The sequence below is a fragment of the Typopeltis vanoorti genome, chromosome 1 (assembly GCF_054136105.1).
Source record: "Typopeltis vanoorti isolate ZY-2024b chromosome 1, IOZ_Tvanoo_1.0, whole genome shotgun sequence".
Lineage (NCBI taxonomy): Eukaryota > Metazoa > Arthropoda > Arachnida > Uropygi > Thelyphonidae > Typopeltis > Typopeltis vanoorti.
Genome location: NC_143549.1, coordinates 154,305,423 through 154,329,400, shown reverse-complemented (window position 1 = coordinate 154,329,400; position 23,978 = coordinate 154,305,423). Strand labels below are relative to the sequence as shown.

Below are 23,978 nucleotides of genomic sequence, written 5' to 3'. Positions count from 1 at the left end.
TCGTTAAGTAATTAACAAGGCCATTTAGCCTAACTCACTTTTGAAGAGTTGTTGGTGGCCAATCTCTACAGTTAGCTAATCATTAACAGCTGGCTCAAGGCCTTCAATGATTTTCATAATTATCTCTGGAAGAGGGGAGAGCACAGAAGACAGCAGCTACTATCTGACAATTCCAAAACGTAACACTATATACTATTGTCTGAAATAATATAAGTTCTATGACCGGCTTTCTTGAGTCGCGGGATTAAAAGTCCTGAGTTTCTGGGACAATCTCTCCATACACGTGTTTCTCCTGAGATGTCTCAAACACGCAGTGTTTGAGAAAAATTTGAGAACGACTTCGTGAAGTCGTATTAAACTGATACGACTTCACGAAGACATTCTTTAAAATCATTAGATATTTCCACTATTGTGAAATGTAAGCACGTTCCTTGACATATGACATATGACTCCACAAGAGAAGTTAGTATAATAAAATCGGAAGAGCTCGGATCAAACAAATTTGCATGTTTTCTTGAGAAATGGCGATTTTAAAGACCAATCTGTAGACTTGAACAACAGCTGCTTTGACGCGATATTTATCGCTGTTTTCTGCTTTATGTATTTGATTTGTTACTACTTCTAAAGTTGAAGTAGAGATATAAGAATTTGTTATCGGCCATGTCTTTGTGAAACACATATCATAATCAACGCATTTTCTCTATTGAAAGATAAAGGCAATGTAATACTGCTTAAAGAGATACTATTAGTTCAATATATTAAATCATGGCATAGGATTACTAAGTAATTGACGTTAGGAAATTGTAAATAAAAGATTTATTTGGCACCAACCAGGTTTAGTTGAAAATGCAAGGAAGGAAATTCAAAATCCACCGTGTATTCGGCATTCGATTCCCAAGTTCAACAATAAGTCCGTTGCTGAGTAAATACAGTGGGAAGATTAAAGGACTTAATGGAGCATGTTGAGAGCTAATCTTGTCTATCCTGTATATGACTGAGTTTGCAAATGAACTGACAACATTCATTAGCATTAAATGATAACGTGTTATAACACAATGACTGGTGAGAATTTAATACGCAGAATGTATTAAGTCCTACAATGCAATCCTTTCAGAGAGCACCTCGCTACTGACAGGTGAAAACTGGAATACAGTTGCTTGGTGAATATTTAACATCTTTACCATCGTAGAGGAACGAAGACTGACGTTGTGTTATTCATTAAGATCGTCCCTCTGTAGAGAGTGAATAAAGTTAGTCCTGTGTTAAGCGAGGCGGTTCCTTTGCTATGACAACGCAAATTTCGTAAATATACGTAGACAAGAAATAAATGGTTTACTTCAAATAGCGTTGGATAATTAAATTACTAATTAGCGCTTGATTAATGACGTTGCATTTCTAGAAAGGAGCTTGAATAATGGGCTAATTAGAGGGTGAATGATTCCGAGTTTTGCATAGATTATATGAAATCAATAATTTATTGCTGCGATATGAGAGAAAACACAGCCTTTATCGTTTTGTGGCGACTCTAAAATTTTCTAATAACTCAATTGGTTTATTGAATACCAAGTAGAAAGATAAGTAGTAACAAAACGTCCAGAATATTCAGTTTTGATATTGCCATTGTGCATGTAACAATGAATAAAAGGATTTGATGTTTAAAGTAGTGAAAGTATTGGATTGTCGTGTAGTGACAGCTCCTTTATCGTTTTTCTTTCTTTTGTTCCAGGGGACGTATGTCTGTTTGTTATTCTCCGTGAAGGATGTTTCTTTAATATCAATTTCTAACCAAGGTAACCGATTTGTTAGTGCCTTGTTTCTATCTGCTGTTTCATCATAAGAGACTCATTGGCCCTAATAGTGTAATTCAAACTTTGCTATCTGTAATTACCGATACGATTTAGAACTCTGTTTGTCGTATTAATCGTACCATCCGTTTCTAGGAAGTGTATTTATTATTACAGAACATCATGTTACACATTCATCATCTTAAGTAATGTCAACAGTTGAGTATTCGCTAGAACTCCCGAAGCGCTCAGCAGGTCTCGGACGTGATTAGGAATGAGAATAACGAGGTTCTGTATCGCAGTCTGGTCCCCATTTCGTGATAGGTGACTGCCTGTAACCCTGAGTTCCGCAACAGTGGCTTATCTAATAATAGGCGCTAAACGTGTTTATCTGAGTTGCCTAACGACAGCTGAGATCAATACACACGTGCAAACCGTGCTCATGTCTGAAACTCACGGGAATGGTTGTTATGCCAGTTCTTTTGCATGGGATTTCTGCACTTTACAGATGACGGAAGCAGTGGGTACAGTTACATGACCAGTGTGTGTGTGTGTGTGTGTGTGTGTGTGTGTGTGTGTCCAACTTTGAAGATTTCTTTTTTTAAAAGAAAACATGAATTTGTTCGCTTGAATAAGTGCTTTAGTTTCGAGGATAACTTTTTATAACTTCCTACAGGAAAACGAAAACCAAAGTCCTCACTGAAAACTCTGAAATCAAGAGTGGAAGATGTGTTAGTAGGCACGCGATCTTCAACATTTCTGACAATATTGCATGAAAACACTGTACATGGTGTCCTTATGGTGATACCTTAAAATGCAGTTCACTTATCGAAATTGGCGTGAAATGATTACAAGATGTTTCGTTTTGCAGTGAAAAACCTTTGTTTGACTTTGTATGATTTAAGAAAAAAAAATCATTTTTTTAATCTTTCAATTAAAACAACACGCGTTGAATGTATTCCAGACGAATAACTAGAACGGGCAGCGGTTATCCTAGCCAGATTTTCTTCCTTCAGATGAATTTTATGAAGATTTCCTTTTACTTATTTCAACTAGCTAGGAAATTTGGATCTTTTCTATATGTCACTGAAAGTAGTCAAACTTTCAGTAATTCATGGAGAACTAATAATTGGGAGCCGCTCTCTCTCTCTCTCTCTCTCTCTCTCTCTCTCTCTCTCTCTCTCTCTTATCGTTATGATTTAACTTCTAATATTTCAGTTTCAGGAAGGTACCGTGATGAATATCGCCTTATCACATTCACATGCATCTGTACAAATGAAGTGAATTAGGAGAACGCAGTATTTGCTCTTTCTTTATTAAGCCTTGGAGATGAAAGATATAAAGGCGAAAGAATTTTTTTCTGCTCTAAGAAATGTAAAGATTTTTATCCTTTCAAAAAATGCAGACTGGTCGGGATACACATACAGCTGAGGCATAATTCTGCCGCTATTCCATCAAAACTAATTCAAAGAAAAGACCCTATGCATGAAAATATGCGTAGTATTATTTATTTTATCTGACCTGCGATTATTAACTCTGAATTGAAGTCCTGAGTTATACACAGAAGAGAATATTTCATACTTCATAAAAAATACACACGATCCATGTTATCCGAAATTTCACCCTGTTGGTTTCTCCATAATACTTTGATATCAGTTAAACGTCGATGTTAGATAGTTCAAACTTTTCCCCGTCATGTAATCATGCAACAATCATTCGTTCTCTCAGAATTCACCATATGTTATGTCTGATCTTTATTCCTTCTTTTCTAACAATGACAGCATACAGTAAATTATTAACAGATAACCACTCAAAGGAAACCTTTCTTATTCAATTATTTGTCTCAGAAAATTTCCTCTTTCTACGACATTATTCCAGTTCTCTCCACCTCTGGCAATAAAAATTCCTAAGTAATTCCATTTTCGGAAAAGCGATTAGATGTAGAATTTAAGTGAAACATTTACTTTTAATGAAGCAGAATTTTATAGTAGGTAGGATAATGAATTTTACAGAGAAAGACGAAGAGGGTAATGAATTTTGTCAAGCCTAAGTAGAAGAACTTCTTTTTATTGAGCTATGGGAAGGTTCATTACTAGTTTGGACATGGAAGTTCTCAATGTTGGTGGAGAACTTTATTTTTACTTAGAGAAATTATTTCAAAGGCGATTAAAAACATAATAAAGAAATTATTATTTCGTTAAAACACTGGACTTGAGACAAGAAATGCCCAATTTGTATTTTTGTTACTGTATACGACTTTGTAAGTTCGAATGTAGTATATCTGAAAAATTCAGTGACGTCACGGAAGAGACCTCTACTGCTATAATATAGGCGCCAATCATTTCCTTCTCTGTCGTTATTATTATTAAAGACTACAGAGAAATACTTAATGAGAGTGAGGAATTCAATCGTTGTTTTGATTTTCAGGAAAAGTAACCTAAATTGGTACCATCTCTTATATAAAATGTTTACTATGAGATAAAGTTTGTAAATTACATTTTGATATTTTTGTTAAAAGAACGCGAATTCTTTCTAAGTATAATCTAATATATGAAGGATAGATTTAATAGGATCTACGCGGCACTAGCAAAAGTCATTAGATAGCCTGAAATGTCTGAAAGAGTAATGATATGTAGGCAAGGTTTGACGTGAGTGTTTACTAAAAATTAACAAGAAGCTTCCTCTCTAAATATCAGACATGAGTGTAATTAATTAGATTACTAAACAGGCTCTTGAACTATAAGGCTAGGCAGTTTGGAAGTTACAAAGTTTTTGTATAATTAATTACGTTTTGTACGGTTGCTGGTAAATGCCAAATAAAGAGTTTTCAACTCGTATGGAGACTTTAAACTGGACCGAATCATAGATATGTTTCTAAAAGGATAAAGTTTGGTAAAGAATATCGCAATGCATCCCAGCTTTTTTATTCGAAACGAAAAGATGATGGGATTACCATCAGCACCACCGTCAACAAAAATAGTAATAACAATTTTGATGGATTTTGAAGTCATTTGTGAGACGTTTATTTAAGGGAACTGTACGTTTGTTAAAGATGCGTTTCCATCATCGTTAACGCATCTTCCTTAACGTAATCCTGTTTAAAACATATATATATACTCCTATGAAGAATTCTATCTAGTGACGCTGTAAAGGAAGATATGATTATTATTATTTGACACCTCCAGGGAGTCCAAAGCCTAATCGAGGGAGAGTGTGCCTACAGCATCGAACGATTGGTTCCCTTCCAACTACTAACCGCGCTCAAACTTACTTAACTGAGCCATTAGTAGCAGAGGCTCTACCAATCGACCAAAGAACTCACAGTCGTACGAGACTTCCAACCATCTTATGTAAATATCACCTTTACTGTCACGAAGCGTCAATAATGAATTCCCAGCAGATATAAATGAACAGTCGCCAATAACAATCCAAAATCACATACAATTTAAATTGCTAATTTGGACATAGTGCATTTAGCTTCACTGTTTAATTAACATAGAACAGAATGTTTATCGCGATCCACAATTCACAATTAAAATAGAAGAATCAAAAGTATTTATTTGATTCTTGTTAAAGTAAACACTGGCCGATTATTGTACAGAGTGAATATAAACGGATATGCTCCATTTATATTAATGGTAAGATTATATTGGAAAAACGTGCAAATTAGACTCCCCCAATGGCACAATATGTGTAACGTAATTTCAATTTTTTTTCTCAGATTTACACAAGTAAAATTGAATATGCTGGTGTAAACTCGGAAAACCTTCCATTGGTAGCTGCTAATGAGTATTGGTAATCATCTTAATATTAGGTTGGTGCTTCTCTTGAATAAGAAACCGCTACTTTGGAAGTGTTAAGTTTTGTAAATCATTATAAGTTTTATTGCTTCAGATGTATAACATTTCTCGCACACTCTGTTAAAATGTGCATTAATAAGAGGCCTAAGGGGAAACGCATATAACGAAGTTAATAAGTTAACCTAACACCCTGAATAATATTGAGAAACGCCAATTAATTTGTATGTTATTAAACTTAGCTAATGATGTTGTTCAATCCTAGACATTCCACTACGTCCGCTGTAATGAATAGAACAGCATTTTCTGCAGATTTTACCTCCCAACCACGGAGATTTTGATATGATTGCATGGTTAGTGTGGAGTACTGCATAAAATTTGATTAAACAGTTTGTTTTTCTCTTGATTAAAAAATCAACTAAGGAATAACCAAGTTGAATTCTGCGAATTTGGAATCCAATGATATTTCATAAACTGTAAACAGAAAACTACACATCCTTCTGCCCTAAATGATGAATTATGGGATAACTGTTGAGAGTAAATATACTAACTTCAGAGATGACAGTTTGGAGTTTCTGGAGGCTGTGTAATTTTATTCAGTTTTTTTTTTTTTTTTTTGTTAATATTTTTTTGTTTCCTATTTCTGGAAGCACCAAATACATATATTTGATTAAAATAATTACAATAATATAGAATTAAGTTTTAATGTTTTATTTAAGAATGATTACTTCGTTTGGTTTCTTCTATTTATTTTTAATCATGCATTTAAATCAAATTAAATCTAAAAGCATATCCAAGTATTCGTATTCTCCTCGCATCGTCTGATTCTCCTGAAAATGATTCCTATGGAAAATTTCAGAGATCACGTGAGCATCATTCGGCGGTAATCAGCTCCTCTCTAGGTAGCTGACGTCCGGGACATTATTCTATTTAGTTGGTCCAGAATACTTTAGGATAACTTTCGTAGTGCAGAAGAGTCAATGCCAAGACCAGTGCGAGTAAAATCTCGGCAAATAAAAGCCAACACGCTATTAGATAGGTGGTCAATAATGTTTTGGCTCATGAGTGATGCACTAATAACTCGCATTATTCATTTCAAAGTTTCTGGAACAGAAAAGCACATAGACACTAGGATGTAATAAATAATTTACAGCCGACGTTTCGCTAGCTTAAGCTAGCAATATCAGAGGCAATTTAACACCACACAATCAGTAAAGACAGAAACTAAAGTGGTCTCGTTCAAAGACAGTAGCGTGCGTGGAGGACGACAGTGGCGCTCCTCTTGATTCCTGCTGTTAATGTGGATGCCTAGATAGGACAGTGCGATAAAATCCTATTATCTTATTGTCCACGTAGTTTTTTGTTCCAGAAACTTCGACATGAATAACAGCGACAGCTACGAAAATTTAAGCATGGAATAACAACTCACATGCAATAACGAAATCACTGTCATCCACTAGAATGACAGTGATAAATCAGTGCACTGTTTGTGCTTTTTGAGTGTACTGATCTTTTCGCATTAAGCAGATTGTTTTTAAGAATGGATTCGTTTAAGGTATAACTGGAACATACTTTAAACGGTTAATAGTTATAGAATTATATCAACCAGCTGCAGTGGTTTGAAGTAATGTCTGAGTTCAAGGATGTTGGAAATCCGTGTAGGTTTCAGGCGAGACTCTAACAACACTATTATATTTTTTATATCAATCGCATGTGCGACTAACTTATAAGTAACTTATAGCATAAGAGGTTGCTAATATCGATAGAATATAATAGCGGAACTGCACATTCAACATGAATTGCCTTTCTGTTTGACTACTTAAATGACCTGATGAAGAGATCCGTATTTTCATCTTTTATTAGGTTGCATTCCTGATCTAAAAGCATTATTTCGAACCAGGTTTCGGCATTTAGCGAATTAATTTGAATCAGGGTAAACGGCCAAAGAAAATTACTAATAAAAGATGAAAATATGAGTCCATTTGGGATCAGGTTATTTAAATAGTATGGAATACCAAGAATTTCTGCAGAATTATGCTGTATTTTTCGTATGATCTGTACATTACTACTACTACTAATGTGTTCTACTAATTTCATAAACGTTTTTAGAAGTTTCAATATTTTCTTGCAAAATATAGTAATCTCACATTACCTATTTTGGTATTTTACTTCGATTTTACAATGGTCCATGCTCCTTAATTGGATGGACTTGGAATCAAATTTGCTTTAGAACAGAGACTTATCCTGGGGTGGTTTTGCTGAAAAGAGCTAGGTTCGAAACCTATCTAGGACTCGATAAATCTTTGTAGTATTTTTTTAACCGAAGGTGAGGTAGTCAGTCTCATACAGAGATGGCGGAGTTTTCCCCTCATAAACTATTTTCATCATACAAAAACAGAAATCGGTAGGTTTGCCTGTTTTTATGAGGAAAACAAATAATTTCCAAACAACTCAGCCGCTTGGATTAATGATACAGGTAACCCTCGTAAAACGCGTACTTATACAACTCGGTTTCGATAAAAACACGTTCTAAAAATTGTAGTAACCTTTTCATATATTTTTCACCCCACGAATTAAAAATCAAATTTTATTTTCAGTAAATTTGCATCTGCCCATATCGCGCATGTAGTTATAAGTAGCGAATTTATATTAGGGAAAATACCCTTTAGAACGCATGTACGTCAATTGTTTACCGTATAAAGTATTTAATGATGAAAATTGTCATCGTTTTCTGCCAGGAAAGCGCATTAAAAATCATAAGTGTGCGTTAATCTCAAGCTGAACACTTTATTTTCTGTTGAGTTACATACAATATGTAATGCTTTTTTATGTAAAAATTTTATATTTATAATAATGGCCACTTAGAGGTCTTTTGCGATATGGTTGAAAACGGAATTAGTGAATTAATTGATGGGGAAATAGATTTAAATGAGGAGAAACTAGTACAATTAATATATGACGCCGAACCAAAAGGAGGGAAAGTTCTGCTGAAGATTCTGATTGCGATGAATCCGTTAAAGAATTCAGTTTAAAAAAAATAGCAGAAGGATTGGACTTGACAAGAAAGTTGGGAAGTTATTTTACGGATAATGATCCCTCAATGGAGCGCTCCGGAAAATTCACGAGACAAATGGGTATTTGTTTAGCTCCATATTATGAACGTAATAAAAAAATTGCAGCATAGTGGTAAGCAAGTCTTATTACTACCTTCTTGATAATTAAACCAGCCGAAGTATGCAATGAAAATATACAAATAATGTCCAAGAGATTTCAAGTGATGACGACGTCTGGCCACTCGTAAATAAAGAACATCTACGAAATGTTAGTTTTGAAGACAGTGATGATGATTAAAATATGCACTTTATTTTATTTTGCCTAAAACATTTATGCATTATGTGCAATGAAGTTTAAGTACAATTTGTAATTTTATAAGTTCATACTATGTATTTTGTTTCATAGTTTATGTTTTCTAACTTATATGAATTACCTGAATTAAATAAAAATATTTTTTTTTGTTGGATATGTCATTGTTGTTTATATAATTAAAAAAAAAAAACGATTTCGGAACATAACTCTACTTTTTCTGTGTGATCTGAGTCTCCCATAACGCGATTTATATAACGCGGCATTTCTGTGGTACCTACCTTCCGCGTTATACGAGGGTTACCTGTAATTTGTGTTTACATTTAGTCTCAAACGGATGTATTGGGCGTTTTAGTGTTTTTCAAAGTTACATTATATAATCCGACCTGAGAACGTATGCGATTCATAGAAGTATTATATATTTATTTCAAGGTCTGATTTGCTTCAACATCAATAATAATAATCCGTGGTATTTACGGCTCCATAAATCCCGCAAACTTCCTAGAATTGGTTTTCGTAATTTAGGATAAGGTGATTAGTTTTATGTTAAAATATGAGGTAACCTGTCCCGAAACCAGGCGGTTTACTTGGTTGAGGGACCAGTTATCTCACCTTCATTTGAAAAGATTGATAAAAGGTACTTCGCGTTTTAGACGAGATACAAACCTAGGGTATTTTAATATAAAGGGCTTAGACGAAACCAACTGAGAAAAGACTGTTCTTCATTTTTACACCAATATAATGAAATATCAAACTTCAATAGTAAGTCTATTTGTTCTATTCTCTTCAAAAAAGTTAATTTATTATTACAGTTCTAAATCGGAATTCCTAGCCTAAATAATGATTACCAATATGGATCCGCAGTCGATATCCTTCTCATGTAGTATATAACTGGAGATACAAATGGCTCGAAATCCTCTGAGAAACATAAGTACTTATTCTTGTCATTTCAAAGGCAATTGATCGAGTTCCGTATAGAGAGACTTAACTCTATACTGTAATCGACCTCTATCAGCAACTAAAGGTCAGTTTACTTTCAGGCCTTTACAGCATGTAATGAGAAATGTTTCTTCTTCCTCCTTAGAGTTCTAAATCATGCTGGAGTACCTCAAGCAGATTTTTATGACGTTCCATGCTTCTTTCCTATACATCAATGACTAGAAATCTCATCGGCAGTTTCGACAATGGAGATAATACTCCCCCTTTTCTTCTTTCTTTCTTTTTTCTTCTTCTTTGCTCTTTGTTTTTAATCATTCCTCGAAATTCCAGTATTTAAAATACTCTCTAGTGAAATGGAGTGTGTATATATATACAGGGTGTTCGGGATAAATTTGACAGTTTCGTAAGGAAAAAGAAAATCTTCTTTGTATCTATTAAATTTAATGAATTGACAAAAAAACATTACAGGCAGAGTTAATTACAATACTATCAACAAGATTTACTCAAAATAACCACCATTAGCATCGATCACAGCTTCAATTCTGCTTCGGAACCTCGAACAAGCTGATGCTACAGTCTCCCTGGGAAGGGCCGCAAAAACTGTTTTAATTTTATCCATTAACTGGGCTTTTGTATTACTGGAAGTGCGATTGGTGTCTTTTCCAACTGCGCCCCATACAAAATAATCCATGGGGTTAAGGTCTGGGGAGTTTGGAGGCCAAACATTTGGACTGGTGAAGTCGTAGAAATTTTCAGACAACCATTTTTGACTTTTCCCAGAGGTGTGGCAAGGGGCCGAATCTTGCTGCCATACATACGGCCTACCATTGCCTACCCTTGTTATCCAGGGCTTGACTACACTTAGCAACTCCACGAACAAAGCCCGAATTCCAATGCCAGGGTTCTTCAACACCTGTTCCTGCAGATTTGCGAGGAATTCTGCTGTACGAACGCAATCAGATCGTCTGCTAGGGATCTTTCTTCTTGCTACATCCTCGTAGTCACCATTGCAAGTCTCTAGTTCATGCCTGATTGTTTTTACTGTATTCAGGGAGCATTGGGCAGCAGTCGTAATATCCTTATTTTGATGGCGGGCACGAATCATCATGATAGAAGTTATTCTCTTCCATGATTCAGGTGGGTTCCAGCTATCCATCCTTTCTGACATCTTGTATGTGAATGAAGAAGGGTCCAAACTTTTAAATGAAGAGAAGTGTGTGTTAATACATGTAACTTACGGAAAAATATAATTAATTATAAATATGTCAAATTTATCCCGAACACCCTGTATATATATATATATATATATATATATATATATATATATTTAAAAGTAGAAGTTATAGGGTACATCGTTGCCATGCTTCTCTTGATATGTCTTTCCATTCTGATATTTGTTCTAATTTGCAGGCTATTTTATTTCCTGTACATATTTCTCGAATAGTCTCTAAGAGCTAGTTTGATGTATTTAAATCTGTTTATTATTTTAAACAGATTTTGTCTATTAATTTTATCCAAGGCTTTTTCATAATCAACGAAGATCATTTTTCTTTCATTTGTTTTTGAAATCCTCTTCTCTTTTCTTTTCAATTAATAATTTTGAAGTGAAAATTGAGTCTGTGCAAGTTCAGTCTTTTCGGAATCCATTTTGTTCTTCCAATTGTTTGTCATTTACGATACTGTTTAGCCCCTCCTGCATATAATTTGTATCTTGCATTAGAAGACTAATTCCCCTATAGTTATTAAAATCATCTTTATATTCTGTTTTTTTTATAAATTGGAATTCATCTAGAATATATAATTTAATGCAAAACCTTAATTGAGAACTTAAATATGAACAAGGTAACTGTCTTCCATATGCCATTGCCTAAGTATTCCATTCTGACTTCCAAATGTCAGAGAAAATCTTTCTCATATGTTTTCCTCTTTTTATCATACCTTTCTTTTCCTCTAGAAAAGAAATGCATGACAAAAAAAAGTTTTCCAGGAGAAACACAGTGATGTCGATGGTCTTCTACAGATACCTGTGGCCACTGGGAAAGAAGGGGAGGAGATACAAAGAAAACATGAGATATGACTTTCTGGATTGAATGAGAGGATTGTGTTTGCGCCTTCTATTTTTCTGTACTCTACAGAGAAGGATATATTCTTCTTGCCTTATTTGTTTTATATTTTTTATTTTGAACATGATGTTGTTTTTGTTGTTGGTGTTTAATATCGCATCACCAAGTGATGTTTGTCCTAAGGCAACTGAGCCCACGTTTTATGTTTTTATGTGTGTATAAAACTAATTTAATAAGCTTCTTTTGTCCTTTTAAATATCGTTCGGGTTGCAGACTGCATTCAAACTCTGACCTTCTGAAACAAACAGCACTTGCTCTTCTTCCACTACCTATATAGTGGCGTTTTCCGAAAACAAAATTGGAAATAATTATATTTAAAACATAAAATTCATTTAATTTTATGAAGCTCTTATAAATTTATAAAGCTGACCTTTATTCTCATACTAAGCAGTGTATAATACAAATTATATTCAATACATTTACGTATCAATGACCTTTAAAAGGCTTTTGTTAATTTTATCAAACTTTATCAAACACTTTGAGGATGGCGCATTATACATCTACCTGAAATGCCCAAAATATCTCAGAGCTTGCGATATTAAATTATATTAAATATCACTATTGTGAACGATAATGAAGCAATTCGATTGCTGTACAAGATTCTGTATTGGATCATCATTCTGGTCTTTATCTTCGTTTTTTTTTTTATCCACTCTGAAAACGCAATCTGCTTCATCGGCTTTTCAAAATGCCACAATTGTTTTCAGAGAGTTTTGGTGTATTTCCGCGTGAAATACTTCATGTCTGTTTCACGGCTGATTTGCGACACGTGCGCTGACCTCCATACTTCCGCCCAATCCTTGTCGATCAATAAAGATGGCGCTGTGCTCTTTTAAGTTTAAGTTCTCCCTAGAGGAAACCGAAGAAAATGTTGTAAAACGACCAACTACGAGTAAAAAAAAGGCTGATGTGGCAGCAGATATACTCTGTTAAAAAATAAGCTAAAATGCGATAGTCGTTGCGGAGGCAAAAGAGACAGAGGAAGGAAAGTGTGCAACACTGGTATGCAAAGCATAGAAAAGAATGATATAAAATAAAAGAAAAAAAGTCGCTCGAATGGAGACACCTACATGTATGAGATGCAGCTCAAGTCTAGGCTACAGAATTACGGATAAATCAAATGAAGCCAGTGTTGGAAATTCTTCAGTTTTAGAGGATTGGGACCGAAAATGTAATGACAAAACCACCAAATGGAAGTAATTTAATCTCCTTTTAGGAAATCCTTGAAATTCTCAAAGGAACGAGTCTATTTGAGCTATTGAAGCGATACAATACAAGCTGACAAAACACAGCATATACGTCGTTCTCTCTCTCTCTCTCTCGCTCTTTAGCGCGATTCGTTCCTAATAATGAATGCCATCATAATACACTGCTGTATCTATCCTATAAACATAGCAAAAGAAATAAAACGTGCATAGACTAAGCATCATCTGCACACTAAATGAGATTATAGTATTTGATATTCAAATTTAAATATGTCGATAGCACTGCCTTTCGCAACGTGATTTAAGCTGTGTTTATGATCAAATTAAGATGGTCCTTGCAGAATATATAATGGGGCATTCAGTGGAAGAGATGCATTGATTAACTTGCCGAAACAAAATAAAAACTTTGTTGGTAAAATTGTTATGATTCTTATAATCAGTAATTGCATTGTTTTCCATCACGGCCTGAATGTTTAATGCCGCGAAACACTGCTCTGTTCTTCGTTAGCACGTAGTTTTAAAAAGTCATAAAATGATAACCTTTCTTAACAGTGTAAGATATTTTTAATGCGAATGAAATATGATCATTAAACTATGATCATAATTTTGAGCCTACGTAGCTCAGTCCGTATATAGGAAGCCCGTCAATGATGTGAGGAACCTTTATCTGGTCTCTTTCGACGAAAGGTGAGTTCCGGTCTCATACGGAGGTGGGGGAGGGTTCATCCGGAAACTCGGGTGTTTCGTCCACCGTAATAAGCAAACCGGCTTCGTGAACACACATAGATTACAGTCATAAATACTTATGGCAAGGAAGGCAACGGGAAACAACCTTGCTTCATATCGCCCTGGTAATTAGCTGCAACCCTCCCAAAGAGAGGAGGCAACAGGATTAGAATTAGAATCTGAAGTTATGTAAATTGAGTATCAAGGTTATTAGGCACTCCATGATACATGAACTCCAGAATAGTTTCTTCCAGACAGTGTTCACGTCTTCAACGTTCTAGGCTATTTGAGCGAATAGACTCAATACCAGTGGAATATTACACTCAGTCCATCGCAGTCATTATCATGTATCTGACTTTGAATCCAGTGTGATAGAACTGCTAAAGCAGGTATCATGGAAATTGCCGCCTTGCTGGGGTATTCATGCATAATGTTGTCTAGATAGTACAATTCATTTTCTCTTTGCAGCGTATTTGAAGAAAGATAATTCATTGAAGTTCGGACACTTATTTTCAAACATTGGCCTACTAATACTGCTGTTATTAGCCCAGAAATTTGAAAACAAGTGTTCGAACTTCGGGTTTTGAAGACTACTCCAAAAGAAATAAGCAGTCCTGAAACCTGAAGTGCTTCCAAAGAATCAACGGATCGTACTATGTCAGGCCTGTGAAGTCTTTTAACCAGATATATTAATATAAGGCGACCATATGTGCTTTGGTTAGGGTATATTCATTTAAAGACAAATAAATATTCGCAGAATTTTTCATTTATTCGCTCACAAAAATGCCAGTTTTAAGGAATTTTATTTTGAATCTCATATTCTACTTTTAACAATCCTATAATCTTATAACCTTGTAAATTACTTTGATAATAAGAATACATATTCAATGACTAAGTTTTGTTCATCATTTCGTATTGAAAAATAACAACGTGACATACTGTTACTTCCTGATAAATAAAACTTGCGTAGATATTTTTACTCTATAAATACACAAAGAATAAAATATTTATGACGAAGAAATACATAAATAGATCTACAACGAAAACCAAACATACAAGAACAAGATTGTTTTAACATTTTATTATTCTAATTCATTTTTTATTATTTGTAGATATTCCGAATGATTTTTGCACCACTCTCGTTTGCTCTGCAGTTTTTAAAATACTTAAAGAATAAAGATGAATAGTAAAGATTTAATAATGGTAAAATAAAATGTCAGTTATTTATACCAATTATACTTTGAGAGCCTTCTTAACCCGGGTGGCCCAGCAGTTGTGGACATCCAAGAGGTGCAGATCGGGGCAATGACTAGTCTCACAGCAGAAGAGGTCCATTTAGCAATAAAATCGCTAAAATCGGGCAAGGCTGCTGGCGATGATGAAATTCTGCCCGAAATGCTAAAAGCCTTAAATCGAGACGGTGTTCTCTGGCTGACTCGAGTGTGTCAGGCTGCTTGGATATCTGGGCGAGCACCAAAGCAATGGTAGACAGGCATAATAATACCAGTCTTTAAGAAGGGAGACCAGAAGGATTGCAGTAACTATCGTGGCATCTCTCTGCTCAGCCTGCCTGGGAAAGTGTATGCTAAGTGCTTGAAAAGACGGTGCAGGAGCATAGTTGAGTCAAAGTTCCAGGAAGAACAATGTGGCTTTCGTCCTGGTAGAAGCACAACTGACCAAATCTTCACTTTAAGGCAAGTCTTTGAGAAATCTTGGGAATATGCCAAGAATGTCTACACATGTTTTGTGGACTTGGAGAAGGCATATGACCGGGTTCCTCGGTATAAGCTTTGGCAAGTAGTACAGGAGTATGGAGTGAATGGTCAACTATTAGCTGCCATCAAGTCCCTGTATGAATGCCCAGAGTTTTGTGTCAGGGTAAACAGCACAAAGTCTGAACCTTTCACAGTCTCCGTTGGCCTCCGCCAAGGGTGTGTTCTGTCACCCCTCCTTTTCATAATATTTATGGACTGGATTGATAGGCACAGCCGAGGCAGTGAGTGTGTCAGAATTGGAAAATGTAGCATTGGACGTCTGCTTTTTGCAGATGACCTAGTTCTGCTTAGCTCTTCCACAGATGACCTCCAGCGGACCCTGGATAGGTTTGTAGCTGTTTGTGCAGACGCTGGAATGAAGATCAGTGTGGCCAAAACTGAAACATTTGTGGTCTCAAGACAACCATCCCAGTGCACTATAAATGTAAGTGGAGTCCCACTGAGACAGGTGGAGAAGTTTAAATACCTTGGGTCCATATTCACGAATGATGGAAAATGGGATGTAGAGCTAGATACTCGAATTGGCTTAGCAAGCTCAATATTGCGGGAGCTTGGCCGTTCGGTAGTATTGAAGCGGGAGTTAAGCCAGAAGGCAAAGCTGGCTGTCTTCAATACCGTCTATGTCCCCATCCTCACCTATGGTCATGAGAGTTGGGTAATGACTGAAAAAATGCGGACACAAATCCAAGCGGCTGAAATGAAGTTCCTTCGAAGGGTTGCGGGGCTGACAAAACTCGACAGTCAGAAGCTCTGCAATTCGGGAAACCCTCAATACTCAACCGCTGCTTCTCCGTGTTGAGAGATCACAGTTACGCTGGTACGGGCACCTGGTCAGAATGCCACAAGAGAGGCTCCCTCAACAGGCCCTCTTTGCCAAGCCAGAGGGTGGGAGGCCACGTGGAAGGCCAAGGACTCGCTGGATAGACTATATCCAAAACCTTGGGTGGACACGTTTGGGAATCCCACCAGAACACCTGAGCTTGGTGGCAGAGGATCGTGACCATTGGAAGTTCCTCTTGCAGCTTTTTCCCCCACAACCCAATTAGGAAGAGTGGGCCTTGAAGATGTATGTATGTATGTATTTCTTTGTCGGTATCGGAGTATTCACAAGACAGCGAAGACTATCCAAATATAACATTCGCATCAAATTATGAAAAATAAACTTGGTAAAAAAAAATTAATTACTAGGATTAAATTACATTCTATAAGTTGATTTACTTCATGTGTAATAAACTGTTGTTTATTTAGTAGTTGTATCTTGCCAAAGTAGTATAAGCATTGTGGATGATGTACTATAAGATTCATTTCAAATTTATACATTAAAACGGTTTCAAACTTAACTTTAGCTACCGTTTTTAAATTACTATAAGACCATGTAATTTATTCCAAATCTGATTCGGAAGGCAAAACTTAATGATTCCATCATATTTAGATTTAACTCAATATGATGGAATCATATTGAGTTAAATATGATTCCATCATATTTAACTCAATTGCAGGTCAGTCATGATCATATAAATGAGACTTGAAATTTTCTTACACTTGTATATTCGTATTTCTACAAAAATCCTTGTTGTATCCGAGAAAAATCTTTCAAACGAACGCTGAACTGTTCTTTATGGAATAAATATTTTTTATTTAACAAATAATTGTGTCAGAGCAGTCAACAGAGACTATTTTTCTTCGGTTGCAAAGACCTGAATTAGAATTCTATGAACGCTTATTTAAGCTCTTTTCAAGTGAAGGTAATTGAGTTTAGCTCAGTGGTTGATGTGGAGCTGTTTTCGTTTTCTTTTCGAAACGACAGATCTTCTAAATGCAAACATTGAACACAAAAGACAAGATTATACGATTAAACAGCTTATCATTACATGAATTAGATTTATAAGAATGTAAATTATTTGGTCATATCCAGTAACCGAGTGATAAACTCTGAACAATATATATTTAGGTATAACTGAATTTAAAATATAGAAAAACAGCACCCATAGCTAAGTCAGCAGCGATGACTTAGCTATCGGTGCTGTTTTTCCTTTGGTTCAAAAGAAAGCATGTTGGCAATTCATGTCAGTTTGTTTAACAATACATATTTATATCATATATCAAACTGGCAACTCTCCCCCATTCATCTAAGGACAAACTTTGTTCTTTATCGCATCAGGAGTGTATGAAGTGCCCAGTACTTATGATCTGGCTTACTATGCACAGACAGGAAGAACTGTTGACATCTGCCTAGGAGAACATAAAATATACATTCGTCACTATCGTTATGGCAAATCGGGACTAGCAGACCATGCCTTTGATACTCCTTCATACCGGATGAAATGGAAAATAGTAAAAGTGCTACAGAAAAGTCATTATAAGTCAAACAGATTGTTTTCGGAGTCAGAGGCAGCTTTAAAACATTCCCCAAACCTCAACAGGCATGGCTGTATCTATTTACCGAAAATCGGGAGACAGTCATTTTAAGATCAGATTTAGACATTTTACTCTCTCTTTTTATCCAACAATAGATGGCGCCGATTAGGGCTCTTAGTTCCTTGTGTTGTCTTACGAATTTTATAAACTGGACCCACTGGTAACTGAATTGTTGCTATTTGTATACTGTAAAAAGCTGTTTTTGTGTTCTGAAGATGCTGAATATTATAAGAGCGAAATATCAGCAAATAAGTTAAATAAAAATTATTTATTTTCTTTTATTCTTATTCTTGAGTTTTGAATCAATACCGTTAAACCAGATGACATAAAAAGAAGTGGATTTGAATCTCAGTTTAAGATGTGACGAAATTTCATATCGAATCTTCAGATTTTTTCATCCAGGAAAAAAAATCTACATTTCCTCCTTCCTTTGCTAAACAGACAAGCCTGCCATGGAATAAACTCGCATACTAGTATCAATCACTCTATCGTAGAATTAAACAAGTCAACCTGTCTTCAGGTTGACTTGTTTAATTCTACTTAAATGCTCAGTTTTGCGTTATGTATTTTTTTAGCCGTATTTCCATGGACACATGCACAGTCCTCTAATCAAGTACGAATTCGGCCAAACTGCTGGTAAATATCCATGCGTCGTTCATATCCAAACTTATCAATCCAACTTCTTATTCTCTTCCTTAAAACTCTTTTCCCAGCCAGTTGAACCGCTAGCTCTTCAAAAATTATCAACATATGCCTCTCTCTCTCTCTCTCTCTCTCTCTCTGTCCACGTGCCCACACATGGTGATGCTGAAAAAAAATTCTCTCATCTTTCTGTTCGTCATTGTCACTACGAAACAATTCTTTAAACTGATTGCTTGTTATTTTTATTATCTGCTAAGATAAGAAGCCGTTAATAACTCAGTAGGTTATAATTTAGCGTTTAAGAGTTTAACATAAGACTATTCCAGATTTATATTTTATTTTATTTATTATTTTTTTTCTGACAGGTATTTATGATATAAAATGGAAGATCTCTTTTATCATTATGTTTATTTATAAGATATACACTAAATGAAAGTAGTTTAGCCGAGTGAAAATACTACCTGCTATCCAGCCAACCTGCTGCGATTATCTCACTGGTATTGATATTTGTGAATGTCTTTAGATGAAAGATAAATTTCACTGCTGGTTTGAGAATATTACTCCTTTTATTTGGAGGTCTAAAGTGGCATGAAAAAGTCCCATTTTTGGTATCAAGAGACGGGTTTGGGATTATGTAAAAATTAAAAATATATTAAAAATTTAGCCTACCCACGTTTCTATAGGTTTACAAACTTTCATGCTTAGGAGTCAAAATATACAATAGTAAAAGGAAAGGCGAAAGAAACAGAATGTTGTGGTATTCCACTACTGGTTTAATACAATGACAAGCCACCTATAGCAGATTATGTAATCAATCTAAAGAAGTAATCTGTGACAAGATAGTGTACATCTTATGAAATATCCACCCAAAAGTCATAAGGCGTGCATATATATTAGTCGAGATCTGTTGACTGTTGCAATATTGTTATTTTCACATTACATACACAAATGAGTGTTTTAAATTACTTATTTTCGAATAAAAATTTCATAATACAGGAAACAGGAAATGTAAAATTGTTCACAACATCAGTATTCTACGACAAGTAAACATTATGAATACCATGAGAAGTAACCCCGAATCCTCTAAACTTCTTTGTTAAGGTAGCTGGCAAAATATATTCGCCGGGTATCCGGCAAACATATTTTGCAGATACTGTCTCGTGCCAACGGGCAATATGTTAACCAAAGCAAAATCTTGCGAGCTACAGAACAAGCTTCTTCATGGAAACACTTATGGGAATGCTTGTGAATTCTCGCATCTTCTCCAAACTCAGATTCTGCCACATCTTCGGGCAAGATGAGGTGACTCGATTCTTAAGGATTATCTGTTGATCTCAATTAGTATTTTAAGACTACTACTTCGTTTATTCGTTTCCTTGTCACCTATGAAGTGTGTTTCATTTTGTCCGGAACTTGCCAGTTTGGACTTGGGACTGTACATGTTTACTATAAAAATCATGAGTAACCCAACATATCTGAAAATCTTGTTAACTTTCTTCCACTTTACTCATACTTCTTATTCTTTCCCTTGTTAACTCTTTCCCCTTTAATCATAGTAAGCCTATGCGTACTTTTGAATGTGACAGCATAATGGAGCGTTACTGTTTGAATTTCTCTGAATATTTTCGTCATTTATTGGTTATATAAAGGTTAGTGAAACAAGTAAGGTTATTTCTTCAGTAGTGAAAACGTAGTAGAGATAATACTATAAAAGGTCAAGGGTTGTTTAATTTATGGAACGAAGCTGAAATATATAAATAAACAGAATGGAAAGAATATCCGATCTGTAGAATACTGACAAACGAAATGGAGTTTCAGAAGTGTTTGTGTGTGTGCGTGCGTGTCAGTATGGAGAGTTATACTTAGACTTCGATTACACAAACTGTATTTGACATTTTATACATATTTCGAAAATTTTTCTCTAACGCTTTCTTTCTCAGACGTGGACAAAAGTTTTAATATAATTAGTTCTGAGAAAAATTAATCACATGTTCACATGATGCTTCAGATCAGTCATTTCAGTTGTTTATTCGTTTTCAAAATGTTCTTAATCGTTTAAGAAACGTTAGATGTCATATCAAAAATAAAGGATTTTAGATTCCAGAGAATTTGAGATGAAATGATGCTTACGTTCAGTTTGTCGTTAGTAAATTTCGAACATACACCCACTCATCATGACGCCAGCGGTAAAGTTTCGTCAAACAAAACTAATCAAATAGACTGTCGTATGAGAACGGTTTCTCGAGACTACATCGTTTTTTAAGTTACTTAAATCATTTAAAGTAAGTTTATTACAGTTGTATAATCCTACTTATGAAATGTTTCTTAACCTTTGACAGTTATCACCACTGTTCAGCATAGTACGGTTTACTTTTGGTTGCCGAAGTTCGTCATTTTGGCTCCAGCTATTCACGTTATATAGTGGTCTGTGTAGTTTCAGTATCAGATGTAGATGGCGTGATGATCATCATGTTATTGAAGATTTATTTATTTTTACAGTTCTATTTGCTTGAATTTTTTTTTTTAAGATTACATAGTAGTGGAAGAGTGGCGCGCTGCCTGCTGTATCAGATCGAAATATACTCACTTCCGATCTGGAATTAAAATTAAAGAACACAGACTGCTGGAACCAACCACATCACCATTATAATTTTTCAATCCATCCTAAAATAAGGTGCAATGCTGCGAATACTGTGTAGCACGTTCAGGAGAAGATACAACATCCATCTTTTGATTGTAAAGATTAGAGACAGAATCCTGATAAGGACAAGAGGAATATTCTTAAGCAAATTTTAGATAAAGGTGAGTTAGCTGGTTTTACACTGAGATGATTTTCCTCTTATAAGTTTTAATTTTTATCCGAAGAGAACGCAGACAACACTGCTGAGGAATAGATGTATTTTATCCTGATCTCACCTAGGAAACGTAAACCCAGAGCATCTTTAGTAGCGCACGTGGGGTAGAATTTCGGTAATCCAAAAACCTTATTTTAGACATGAAACACAGAACATTTCAGCTCACTTTTCAAGCCTCTGAAATGAAGTAATAGTCTAACATCGGACGATAAAAATCACCTGGTAAAAGGCCGCCAATTAAGAGAAATTAGTTACCGGTCTCCTCCGTAATTACAGCACATTCTCTCCCACTGATAATTTTGCCACCATATTTCCCTTAAACTATCGCCTGTGGTAATCGGATATAAGATCCTTATAAAAACATATCTTATATTATACAAGATCCATCTTAAAAGGGCTTCTATTCCATCTAAAGACATCCATACTTGCCCACTGCAGGAATTCAAACGCGCTGCCTGTTGGCAGGAGATTAAGAACATTCACTACTCGGCGTACCTGGCTGACAATCAGTTTCCGTTTTTTTCCCCCACGTCATTGGATCGTCAATAGAAGATACTACTGAACTTTTATGTAAAGTTAAAATTGTGAATCTAGTAGAAGAAAATACCGAGTGAATAGTTGTTAAAATTCCATGGGGTTATTCTGAATTAGAATATTGATGATATAGAGGTTTGCCCATAAGTCACGAAGGGGTTTAAACATTTTAATACCATTTTTATTTATAAGAAATACAGGATATGGAGATTTTTTTTATTATTTATAAAAAAGCACATCACGTAAATGCCTTCCATTTTCTGCTTCACAAAGATGGGTTCTTTCAACGCATATTCCATGGCAGCTGTTAATGTCTCTGGCTGCAGCGTCCTAATTTTCGCACGAATGTTATCCTTCAGCTGGTGAATTGTCTGGGGCTGGTTCACATACACCTTTTCCTTCAGGTAATCCCACAGGAAGAAGTCGGGAGCCTTCAGATCTGGAGAATCAGATCAGATTTCGATTTGCTATTTGCATTAGAATTTTCGAAGGCTTATTTTCAAAATAAAGTTGTACGATTTTTGTTCGTTTTGGGTTTTCCCAAGATTAAGTTTTCAAATCTTGGGAAAACCCAAAACGAACAAAAATTTGAAAAAACATTTGAAAACTAAGTTTTCAAATGTCCTTAGAATACTTGAAAAATGAAAGGAAAAAGTTAATTATCAGAAACGTTATTCACATTCTAAACCCCTTCGTGACTTTTGGACCACCCTGTACAACAGTATATCATCAGTAATATATTACAGTACATCAATATGCCAATACACCAGTTGCTATTCATAATCTACTGGATTTTTGAACTTAGTTCCTTCTCAAAATTCAAGTTGTCTGATCGAACAGAAATCAATAGATTAAATTTTTTTTTTTTTTTTTAATCTCTGTCTGTCTGTCTGCACTTTAAAATAAAAATGGATAATGCTATTTGTGGGAAGATTACTTCTTACAACTAGTTGCTTTGCGCAAACATATTATTATTAACACCTTATGTCTAATCTCGTTGTTGATTATCATTTCTTTGATTTATCTTCGATAGCGAATTTATTATACAACAAAATATGTTTCATAATAAAGCATCTGATCTATATGGGCATATTACGTTACCTAAACATTCCTTAGGAGATAATATTATATAACATAATCAGTATCGAAATCGCCTTTCACCAATGCCGACTTGTAGACGTCTTCTCATTCTGGTCGTTAGATTAGCAAGCAATGTATTTTAAGCGTCCATTATTTGTTAAGATAGCGTTAATATTTTCAATGGTCAAAATAATTAGTTTTGTTTTTGTATTTGCGATTTTTCTCAGGAACTGTGCTAGGCATAACGGAATTACCTATCATTTACTATTGGCGTAGTAGGATAGCCTTTATACTTGTGATGCAATTTTTTGCACTGCCACTCCAGCCATTCAATCCAATAACAATCTCACGAGGGAGCTCTTATGATAGGTTGTCTTTTGCGAAACTCTTATTGACTTATTCCATTAGCCTTGCGATATCGTATCTTGTGACAGACCAAGAACAGTCCCAGTAGCTTCCTCATTTCACTGGAAACGATGGAGAATACCGCATGTCACGGTCAATTCTAGGAAAAAAAGCAGTTGTTAAGTAATTGGTTGGAGAATGTGTTTAGAAAATGACATTGAAAAATATTCTCTTTGGAATATTTTTCATTCACGGGATAGATTTGAATATGAATGTCTTTTTAGTTCCTTTAGGAAAATAAGGAAAGAGTTTATGTTTCATCATAACAAAAACATTTACATTTAAGTCACTCCAAAACATGCTAACTTCGTATCTTTGGCCTCCGTATCTGT

The 23,978-nt window shown here is 35.2% G+C and overlaps 1 protein-coding gene across 1 annotated transcript in view; it reads left to right on the top strand.

Annotated features, from left to right (window-relative positions):
- LOC150110555 (complexin-like) overlaps window positions 1-23,978 on the top strand; it is a 542,097-nt gene that overhangs the window by 144,350 nt on the left and 373,769 nt on the right. The gene's annotated exons all lie outside the window — the stretch shown is intronic.